The following is a 10,303-nucleotide window of genomic DNA, read 5'->3' as shown; positions in this document are numbered from 1 at the left end:
TGGCGCATTACTTATGGGCAACCTTCGTAGTATAGTGCAAGAATATTCATATATCTCATATTCCAGTTCAGTCTTTATATCTCCTGCAACATTTCCATCAAGCACATCTAGAACAAAAAAATCGTGAGTATGACGTGCAAGCATTTAAAAAAGAAATTATCTATGGTAGAAGTAGAACTAACGCTACCTGTGTAACTTATTCTCCACAGTCGGTGCAAAACCCCATGAATTTTGGGTTGAGACTGCGAATCAAGATCACTACCACCTTCCTGTAAATCAGCTGTAATCAGGGAAGCCATGAGCTGACCATCAGTGAGTAGTGATGTTATGCTCAAAACCAAGTCACCAACAACGAAGATATGAGCATGCTTACCAGTGTCATCACCGTAACTAAAGTCAAATTGTCTCTTCATACTGAAGTGGGACAGGAGTTAATGAACATGCTTCATTTATAGATGACACCAGCATCGCTGTCTCGAGTTGATCGTGATTGCGACGTATCTCACACCAAGACATTGCACTGACCTTGGTGTGAGGGTGCTGCAAATGATTCTTCACCTGACTGCTCTTAGCACTTGAGACGCAGTACACAGCTGATGTGTGTTGTATGACCATCCACTGGAGCGGTGGACATATGTGGCCTGAAATGCGTACTTGAAGCATGTAAATTGATTATGGAGGACTATACCGTGAATAAATAAATACAAAGCTCTTGATAAATAAATGTTTATTGGTAATCCAACTTGAAACTATTTGTACATTTTCTGAAGCACACATAACTTCCGCTACTGTTGTCACTAAACATTTCCTTGAGTCTCCAAATTGCTGGGCATCCCTACTCCTTGAGATTCTATACTATTGCACTCTTGAAGATGTTACACATCCACAAAACCTTATCACGCCTTTGACATAAACAATGCTTTCTTTATGATCGTAAGTTTGGAGTGATGTCACCATATTTTTGTCTGAAGCTCCCTCAGCATACTAGCACTTTCCGTTAATGACAGTAAGCCAGCAAGCGATGGTTTGAAGAGCTTTAGCACACCGTTAATATTTCGTTAATACTTGTCCAATGTTGGAGAATGCGATGAATGTAGCATCTTTAAACACAAATTGTCCACATTCATTGTAAAACCCCAGTATATCCACAACTTGTATATTTGTACTCTGAGACATCAGTGTGAGATATGGTGCATGTGGTGCAATATCTCTACAGTTGTATGATTTGTGAGAGGTGAGTCATTTATGAGACGATTATGCGGTAGTAATGTATATGTTGCTGTACCTGAATGGAAGTTTTGTGATGATTCAAATACAATACATATGCCTAAAATTTCAGATCTCACTACTTTGCTTTCCTTGGAGCAATCAGTTATCACTACAGGTGCTAGTTCTTTAAACTTCTTATGGCTGAGCATACAACTAAATTCATCGTCTTCATAGTAAGAAGAGTGAAATATTGCATACATATCCTACAGTAGACCAACATAGTTTTTGTTCAAGTAGAGCTGTAAATTACTGTATGGAAAACACTAAGAGTTTGGGTGCACTGTAGCATGGGTTAGTTTACAGGTGTCAAATTAACTTGATGATTTTTCAGATTCCCCTATGTTGGTCTGCCAACTAGAATAATAAATCGAGGCATTTCTGCTTGAATACATGATTTAATCATACATGATTGTCTTGATGTCTCTGGAAGGATTGGATACTCATAAAGTTCCTATGAATGGAAAGTTAATGGTATCCGGGCTCCCGTATGCAACACATGCAAAAGTTTGAGGCACCCTTCTTCTGATACTTCTTCTGACAGAAAGTTAATGGTAGCTGGGCTACCGTATGCAACATATGCAAAAGTTTGAGGTACTCTTCTTCTGATACTGATAAATTATGTACTTTTCACATAATTTTACAAAACATAATTTTACTGTTCCTTTCTAACTTCCCTTGAGTGTATGAGTATGTTTCCATTTTGTTCAGTCACAAAGTATGCCCTAGTCCATCTCAGTTTGAATGAAGGACAGTCTATGTCGAATTTCCGTTTCTTCGTGGATGACATGACTGCATTAACAATTCTGGATTGTTGATTGATAATCAGTACAGCCAACAAATATATCGATCTTCGTAACTGCATGCCATATATTGGACAGACTTGGTGTAATCAATGTCTACGGACGTCAAATAAGAAACACAACATACCTTTGTTTCCCCATGTACATTGTAAGTTCACCAGACAAAACGCTGTAAAATGATTCTGACTGAAATCAAAGGAACGTCGATTTGAAACATGTCGTGCTTTGGAACAACAGTGTGAAACTGATCCATATTTTCTGTCGAAGGTCATTACTGATGATGAGTCATGGTGCTATTGTTTCGGCCCAGAAACAAAGCAACATTCAAGCCACTGGATGACGTCATCGTCACCCTGTCCGAAAAAATGTCAAATCGAACCAAACATCAGTTCATTCAGAGTTTGTTCTCCCAGGTCAGGCCGTTTTACAGCACATCAGGAGAGAATAGTTCCTGCTTAGTATTCATAATCATGATTTATTATCTTCAAAGAAGTCCCTTAACATTTTGAGTGAGATGCAGGCGCTAAAGCGAGCATATATAAAACCATCTATGAACCTCTCTGCAGTTTCTAATGCATTCAGGTCTGAAGTTGACGTGGAGACATATATTTTGAGGGTCTAAGTGACTGCAACGCATCCTGTGCATTTGAGCTCAAAACCATTAACTTCATATCTTATTTCTTGAGACAGAAAGGCGAATGCATTACATGTAAGCCACGATGTTGCTGATGGTAGAGTACTTTCATCCATCTTAGTGGTCACAAACATCCCACTAAATATATGAAAATGTTGGCTGGAAGTGTTAACTCTTCTTGATTCTGAATAAGAATTCTTATTTCATTGTTAATGTTAAAGTTCGTTAAAGCAAAGGGTTTACAAGAGAAATATTCCTGACAAATGATTCGATCATCATACTGAACTGGAGTTTACTGTTATATCAAGAGACATCATAGCAAGGTTTCAGTACTATTGATTTTCGGAACTCGTAATTCTCTTGTGTTGTTGCATATTCTTTTGCTGTTAAGTGGTGTCTTGATGACTATGTGTTCCATATTTATGGTTTATACCTATGACATTGCTTCAGATGAAGACATTATAATTTTCTCATAATGAAAATCGATTAGGTTCCTGTTCTGATTATGATATTGATATCGTGATGATGTAATGTTTGAACAGTCACTGGGATACATACTTGATTTCTGGGAACTTCCTAGACGCTACAGTCTGGAACCGCATGACTGCTGGGGTCGCACGTTCGAATCTTGCCTCAGGCATGGATGTGTTTGATGTCCTTAGGTTAGTTAGGTTTGAGTAGTTCTAAGTTCTAGGGGACAGATGACCTCAGAAGTTAAGTCTCATAGTGCTCAGAGCCGTTTGAAGCATTTGAATTGGGAACCTCTACAATTTTATTGCTTGAATTCCTGTAGGAAAAAAATCTCATTAAAGCAGGATTCCGTCTTGATATTACAATGAACATGGATGGGCTAGCAGGTTCAATATCCACTCGTTGATTCGACTCATAAATTGTGCCACTATTCTCCTTGAACACCTGGCATCTCGAGAAGCTAATGGTGAAACAATTGAATCTCCGGGTATAAAGCCTATTCTCTGTTGTATCGTTTTTGTCCCTGCTTTAAGTGTATTAATGTTTTCGTGTATGTTAAAGCCTTGTACAAAACGTTTCATATGTGAATTCAAATCATTAATATCATATGTATGAGCCATGAGGTATTACCACACATTCATCGCCTCCTAGATGAATTTCATTGTTCTTCTCAGTGATGTTAGGCATGATGTTATATGTTTCCAGACCAAGCAATGCAATACACTACTCCCTTGCTTAGATCTATTGGGAGAAAGTAGTTCAATCTTAATACTGTGTGTTCCTTTAAAGTAAGTGTGTATGACATCACTTCTAAATCTCAACTGACGTAATGATTTGCATACTGTCTATTTCTGCATGTTTGACAGGAGGAACATAAGAGAGAAATCACCACAGAGATATGAATCGATGTCTTGGTAGCTTCGAAAATTGTAGAACAACTTGTTCTTATCGGTAAAGTGTCGGTGCAATTCTTTAGGTGCTCTCAAGTCACCATACAAAGTCAAAGTAGTAAATGATATTTCGTTTTTTTTAGTGTATGTGACCTAGTGAGTGGCATATCTTCCTGCAACATCTAAATTAAAGTTCCCATATTCCTTGCATTTCCACATCATCTTCGGTAATGTGTTCTGCACAAACACCTGACGAAATCTTGGGACTTCGAGTTTTCTGCCAAATTTAAATAGATCTTTATAGCCAAGCAGCCTGTTCAGTAATATGGGCAGGAGGACATTTCTTTATGAATAGTCCAAGTCCTTTCTTGTGTGGTTTTAAATATAGGCCTTCATCGATATCTATAGACTCCATTGCCCTGTTAGGCCTTTGGGCTTCCTCTTCTCTGTGTTTATGCATAAAACATTGTTCGAGCTGTGGTGGCAGCTCCCCTGGACAAAGAGCCAGTGCTGATAACCCTGTGATTGCTTGACTTAGAAAACAGGTGATTTCACCTTATTTCTCAGGTATTGATAGAGTCCTTGGCGTTTTAACTCCACTTCTTTCCCATTCTGCTTCAAGCCACATTAGCCACTATCACCACTGACTGGATGTAATTCCTTTGATTTTTTAAACACCTTGCAGGTTTCCTCTTTAGTGCATGATGTGTTGCGCTCGTATTTTGCTTAAATTTTTTTCCAGCACCCAATTTAAGATTGGCATGAATTGCTTTACCAACTATGAATGCTGCAGTACAATGCCCTCTGCCTGTATCCTTTCTACAATATATAAGCAATATTGTGCTCCTTGCAGGCATAATATAGTATATTAATTACTTTATCGTCACAACCTAAACACTTTTTCAGCTTTGTTCCAGATCCACAATAGCTGTATCCAGATAAATGCAATTCAAGTGGTAATTTATCAAGAACGGCACCGCCACCTCTGATGTGCTTCCTAGTACTAATGCCAGGTCACTGTATTGTTTGAGGTTTATGTATTCTGTTTATATAAGAAACTGAGAAAGTTCACCCAACTGCTATGCTTTGATTGGAAGCCAAGCCACCTCAGTAAAGCCTTGTTCCCTCGACATCTTATAACTCAAATAACACGATCTTTGAGGCACACATGTGGTTAAGAGCTTTTCTGTGACTCCTCTGTGTAAAAACTGGACTGTAAAATTTAAATTTTTATATTCGGTTCGAGTACTTTCTAGAAGTATCCACAAATGTCAAAAATCGTTGTACTGGAATGTTCTGTAACTGTATTTATGCTGTATGTGTTCAGGCCAGAGGCAGTTCTCTCTGCACTCTGTGCAAGTGCTGAATAACCCTTCGTTAAGTGAAGTTAGTGTTCGTCATTCATATAGTTACACCTTTTTCTACATAACATTATTCTGGTGGAGACGCTGGGTATTGGAACTTGTGGTAGCGCACATTATCGACGACACCATGGCTCCCATCAGACCACGACAGAGCCGACGTTTACATGGCGAGAAGCCCCTGTTCGAGCCATATTCAACAGATCGCAATCTATTGGAGACAGAAGAAGAAGAGGACATTACGATAACAGCAACGGTGTTCTACCACATGAGACATCCTTCCGGGTTCTCTGGTTATGATGGCCAAGATCCAAACAAGTGGCTGAAGGTATAAGAGCGTATAGCCAAATTTAACAAATGGGATGACACCGTGTGCTTGGCTAACACATTTTTCTACTTGAAGGGCACTGTCAAGCAATGGTATGAGAACAATGAGGAGAAGTTCGCAAACTGCGAAGTATTCCAGGCGGAACTGCACAAGTATTTCGGCGACACACAACGACAGAAGTGCAAGGCTGAAGATAAATTAAAGTGCAGGGCACTGCGTCCAGGAAAAACCACAGCCTACATTCATGAAGTCTTGGAGCTGTGTAAAACAGTGGATCCTAGAATGAAGGTGGAAGATAAGGTTGTACATCTCATGAAGGGTGTTGCTGAGGATGTGTATAAAGCCCTACTCCTGAAGAAGGTTTCGATAGCAGACAGTTTCATAAAATGGTGCCAGTATATCGAGAAAATTTATCAAAAAACAATTACACACAAGAAGTTTGAACGACTTCCAGACGTCGTATAGATGTCTGTTATGGAGGAAGAAACTGACTTCACAAGTGTTCTTCGTCTTGTCCCCAGCTCGTGGTCGTGCGGTAGCGTTCTCGCTTCCCACGCCCGGGTTCGATTCCCGGCGGGGTTAGGGATTTTCTCTGCCTCGTGATGACTGGGTGTTGTGTGCCGTCCTTAGGTTAGTTAGGTTAAAGTAGTTCTAATTTCTAGGGGAAAAAATGGTTCAAATGGCTCTGAGCACTATGGGACTCAACTGCTGAGGTCATAAGTCCCCTAGAACTTAGAACTACTTAAACCTAACTAACCTAAGGACAACACAAACATCCATGCCCGAGGCAGGATTCGAACCTGCGACCGTAGCGGTCGCGCGGTTCCAGACTGTAGCGCCTTTCTAGGGGACTGATGACCATAGATGTTAAGTCCCATAGTGATCAGAGCTTTTTTTTTTTTCCGTCAGATAGTGAGAGAGGAAGTTCAGAAGGCACTTGGATTGCATGGCGAGCAAAAAACCGAGACGCTTCAAGAGGTCTTAAGGGGGGGAAGTGGAACAGATATTGAACCCAATCTCTCGTCCTTCATTTCCCTTTAAAACGGTGAAAAAGTCGAGAGCCAGGCTAAGTTACGTTCCTACAATGCCTCATGAGGAACCTGTTTGGGCACCATGGAAGACTGACGTCTGGAGGACCCAGGATAACCAACCAGTATGTTTCCACTGCGGACGACCGGGACATGTGGTGCGCTATTGTCGAGAAATACGTCGGATATTTGATGACCAGAAGACCGGTCTTAGCCGACGCCAACTCCGGGACGACAAAGATGGTTCAAATGGCTCTGAGCACTATGGGACTCAACTGCTGAGGTCATTAGTCCCCTAGAACTTAGAACTAGTTAAACCTAACTAACCTAAGGACATCACAAACATCCATGCCCGAGGCAGGATTCGAACCTGCGACCGTAGCGGTCTTGCGGTTCTAGACTGCAGCGCCTTTAACCGCACGGCCACTTCGGCCGGCTCGACAAAGATGAACAAGAATATGTGGGTGCAGTACGGCGTAGGTCACCATTGCCGCAAGCTAGCCGCTGGAAAGGACGCTCCCCAACACGCTGATCAAGGTCTCCATCGCCGTTTAGAATCTCCAGCCGATCACCTAGCCGCCGCAACCTGGAAAACTAAAGGGTGCGACTTCCCTTGGAGGTGAGGCCGTCGAAGAGAAAAATCCTCCTCCGTCGATCTCTACAAAAATAATAGGAAACCAGGTCGATATCCCCATGGATGGCCGACCAGCCCACGCTCTTGTGGACTCTGGAGCATCATATTCAGTCATTTCGGAGAAGTACCGTCACGAGTTGTAGAAAACCGTATTCGTCGACAACAAAACATCTCTGCTGAAGGTGGTTAATGGGAAATATGTAAAACATACAGGAAGATGTATCATTCGTGTGGGTATAAGTGGCCATACACAGCCCTTAGAATTCATCGTCTTACAAGAGTGTGGTCATGACGTCATTCTCGGATGGGACTCTTTGAAAGCTTCTCAGGTAATTATGGATTGTGGTCGCTCGGAGATTATGCTATCACCAGATCTCACTAAGGAACAACAGATAAAGCTGCTTGCCATTCTTCAAGAGTTCTCTGAATGCTTCAATCCATAGGTGAAGAGAAAATTAGACAAATTGGAGGCGAAGCACTGGATTAGCATTGGTGACCATCAACCAGTAAGCCAGAGAGCATACTGTGTGTCAGCAACGGAACGTCGAATAATTCACGACGAGGGGGAGAAAATGATGAAAAATGACATCATTCAGCCTTCGCAGAGCCCATGGTCGTCACTAGTGGTTCTCGTCAGGAAGAAGGATGGCAGTTGGCGCTTTTGTGTTGATTACAGGAAGCTTAATAAGATAACTAAAAAGGACGTTTACCCTCTTCCACGACTTGACGATACACTAGATTATCTAAAGGGGGATAAGTTTTTCTCAACCATGGACATGTACTCAGGATACCGGCAAAAAGGAGTAGATGAGGCCGACTATGAGAAAGTGCATTCATCACCCCTGAGGGCCTGTATGAGTTTAAGGTAATGTCGTTTGGCTTCTGTAATGCACCAGCAACATTTGAACGGATGATGGATAATTTTCTGTCACCTGAAGTGGACGATGTGTCTTTGTTATTTAGATGACATTATAGTGTTCTCAGAGACATTTGATGAGCATATAAAAAGACTGAGGCTGTTCTTATGTGTCTCCAAGAAGGCCGACTGAAACTTAATCCAAGAGCTCTTTGGAGCAAAAGAAATCAAAATACTTGGACATCTGGTGTCAAGTGAAGGTGTGCGGCCAGACCCAAAAAGTGAGATCTATAACGGAATTTCCTATTCCTAAAAGTATTAGAGATGTGAGAAGCTTCCTCGGATTATGTTCTTATTACCGTCGTTTTATCAAAGATTTTCTTATCAAAGCCAGGTCACTCAAAGTGTTGTTAAAAGCTGACGCTAAATTTATCTGTAATGTCCGTAAGAACAGACACCATATAAGTATATAGTTCTGGCAATACCAGCCACAACCTTCTTCTTCTATGCGGATGCACACATATTCCCTGAACTCTTACGGGACTTGGTAAGAATGTCTTCCACGAATAATGAGTGTGTTGGGGTGGGACACTATGAATGTAGTGTGTGGACATATATGGTGAGAATGTAAGTCTCGCGGGAGGCGTGCGCGATATAGTCCCTGCAGTCGCACTATCCTCTGTGCCCTCGGTGGCTCATATGGATAGAGCGTCTGTCATGTAAGCAGGAGATGGCGGGTTCGAGTTCCGGTCAGGGCACACATTTTCACTTGTCTCCGTTGATATATATCAACGCTGAAGGTATTAATATAATTCTAATTTTGATGAAGATAGTGACTGTCTCGCTGCACTCCAACATCTCTCCGCTGAGCAGTAGATTGACGCCAAGATATCTCAAATTATGTTTGCCTTAAATCTGTCAGAGGATGTGAAAGGACAATTTAAGGTCGTTAATGGATTACTTTGAAAGAAAAACTTTGATCCGTTTGGAAAGAGGTGGCTACCAGTGCTTCCCAAACACATGTGCTTAGATGTTTTACAGAAATTCCATGACACACCTGAGGCTGGACATTTAGGATTTATTAAGACATACGATAGAATCCTCAAGTGATTTTTATGGCCTGGTTTATTTAGGAGTGTCCGTCACTATGTGTTGCACTGTTAGAGTGCCAGGGGAAAAAAAGGCAGTTCCTCAGAAACCATCTGGCCGATTCATACCAATTCCACCAGCCGAACCGCCTTTCCAGCGTGGTGGGATTGATCTCCTCGGACGATTTCCAACGTCTGCCAGTAGTATTAATTGGATTATTGTTTGCACTGGTTATCTGACACGCTATGCCATTACAAAAGCCGTGAAAACAGCCGAAACATCAAAGGTAGCCAAATTCATCATGGAAGACATTGTATTAAAGCACGGTGCTCCAAGGTCATTAATTACGGAAAAACGGTGCCACAAGGTCGTTAATTACGGATCGAGGGAAGATTTTCAATCGAATCTTGTGATAGAGATAAACTGTTGGTGCAACATTACTCATCACATGACGACTGCCTACTATCCGCAAACTAATGGGCTTACTGAACGCCTTAATAAGACGTTGGCCGACATGCTATCAATGTTTGTCAATGTTAAGCAGAGCAGCTGGGCTGAGGTGCTACCTTTCGTGACGTTTGCCTACAACAAAGCCAAAAAAGACACCGCAGGATTTACACCCTTTTTCCTGGTTCATGGGCATGAAGCGACTAAGACGTTGGACACCGTGTTTCCGTTACATCCTGATGACGTGGACGACGACTACATCGGCCAGGTGTTAACCAGAGCTGAGGAAGCTCAGCAGTTAGCTCGACTCCGCAAGCTGCAGGCTCGATAAAAAGATCGCCGAAGCTATGACGTTAGCCAACACCCCGTTTCCAGACTGAGATTTTCACTCTGCAGCTGAGTCTGCGCTGAGATGGAACTTCCTGGCACATTAAAACTGTATGCCGGACCGAGACTCGAACTCAGGACCTTTTCCTTTCGTGGGCAGGTACTCTAC

This window comes from Schistocerca nitens, chromosome 4 (assembly GCF_023898315.1).
Source record: "Schistocerca nitens isolate TAMUIC-IGC-003100 chromosome 4, iqSchNite1.1, whole genome shotgun sequence".
Lineage (NCBI taxonomy): Eukaryota > Metazoa > Arthropoda > Insecta > Orthoptera > Acrididae > Schistocerca > Schistocerca nitens.
Note: the sequence above shows the minus strand (reverse complement) of the source record.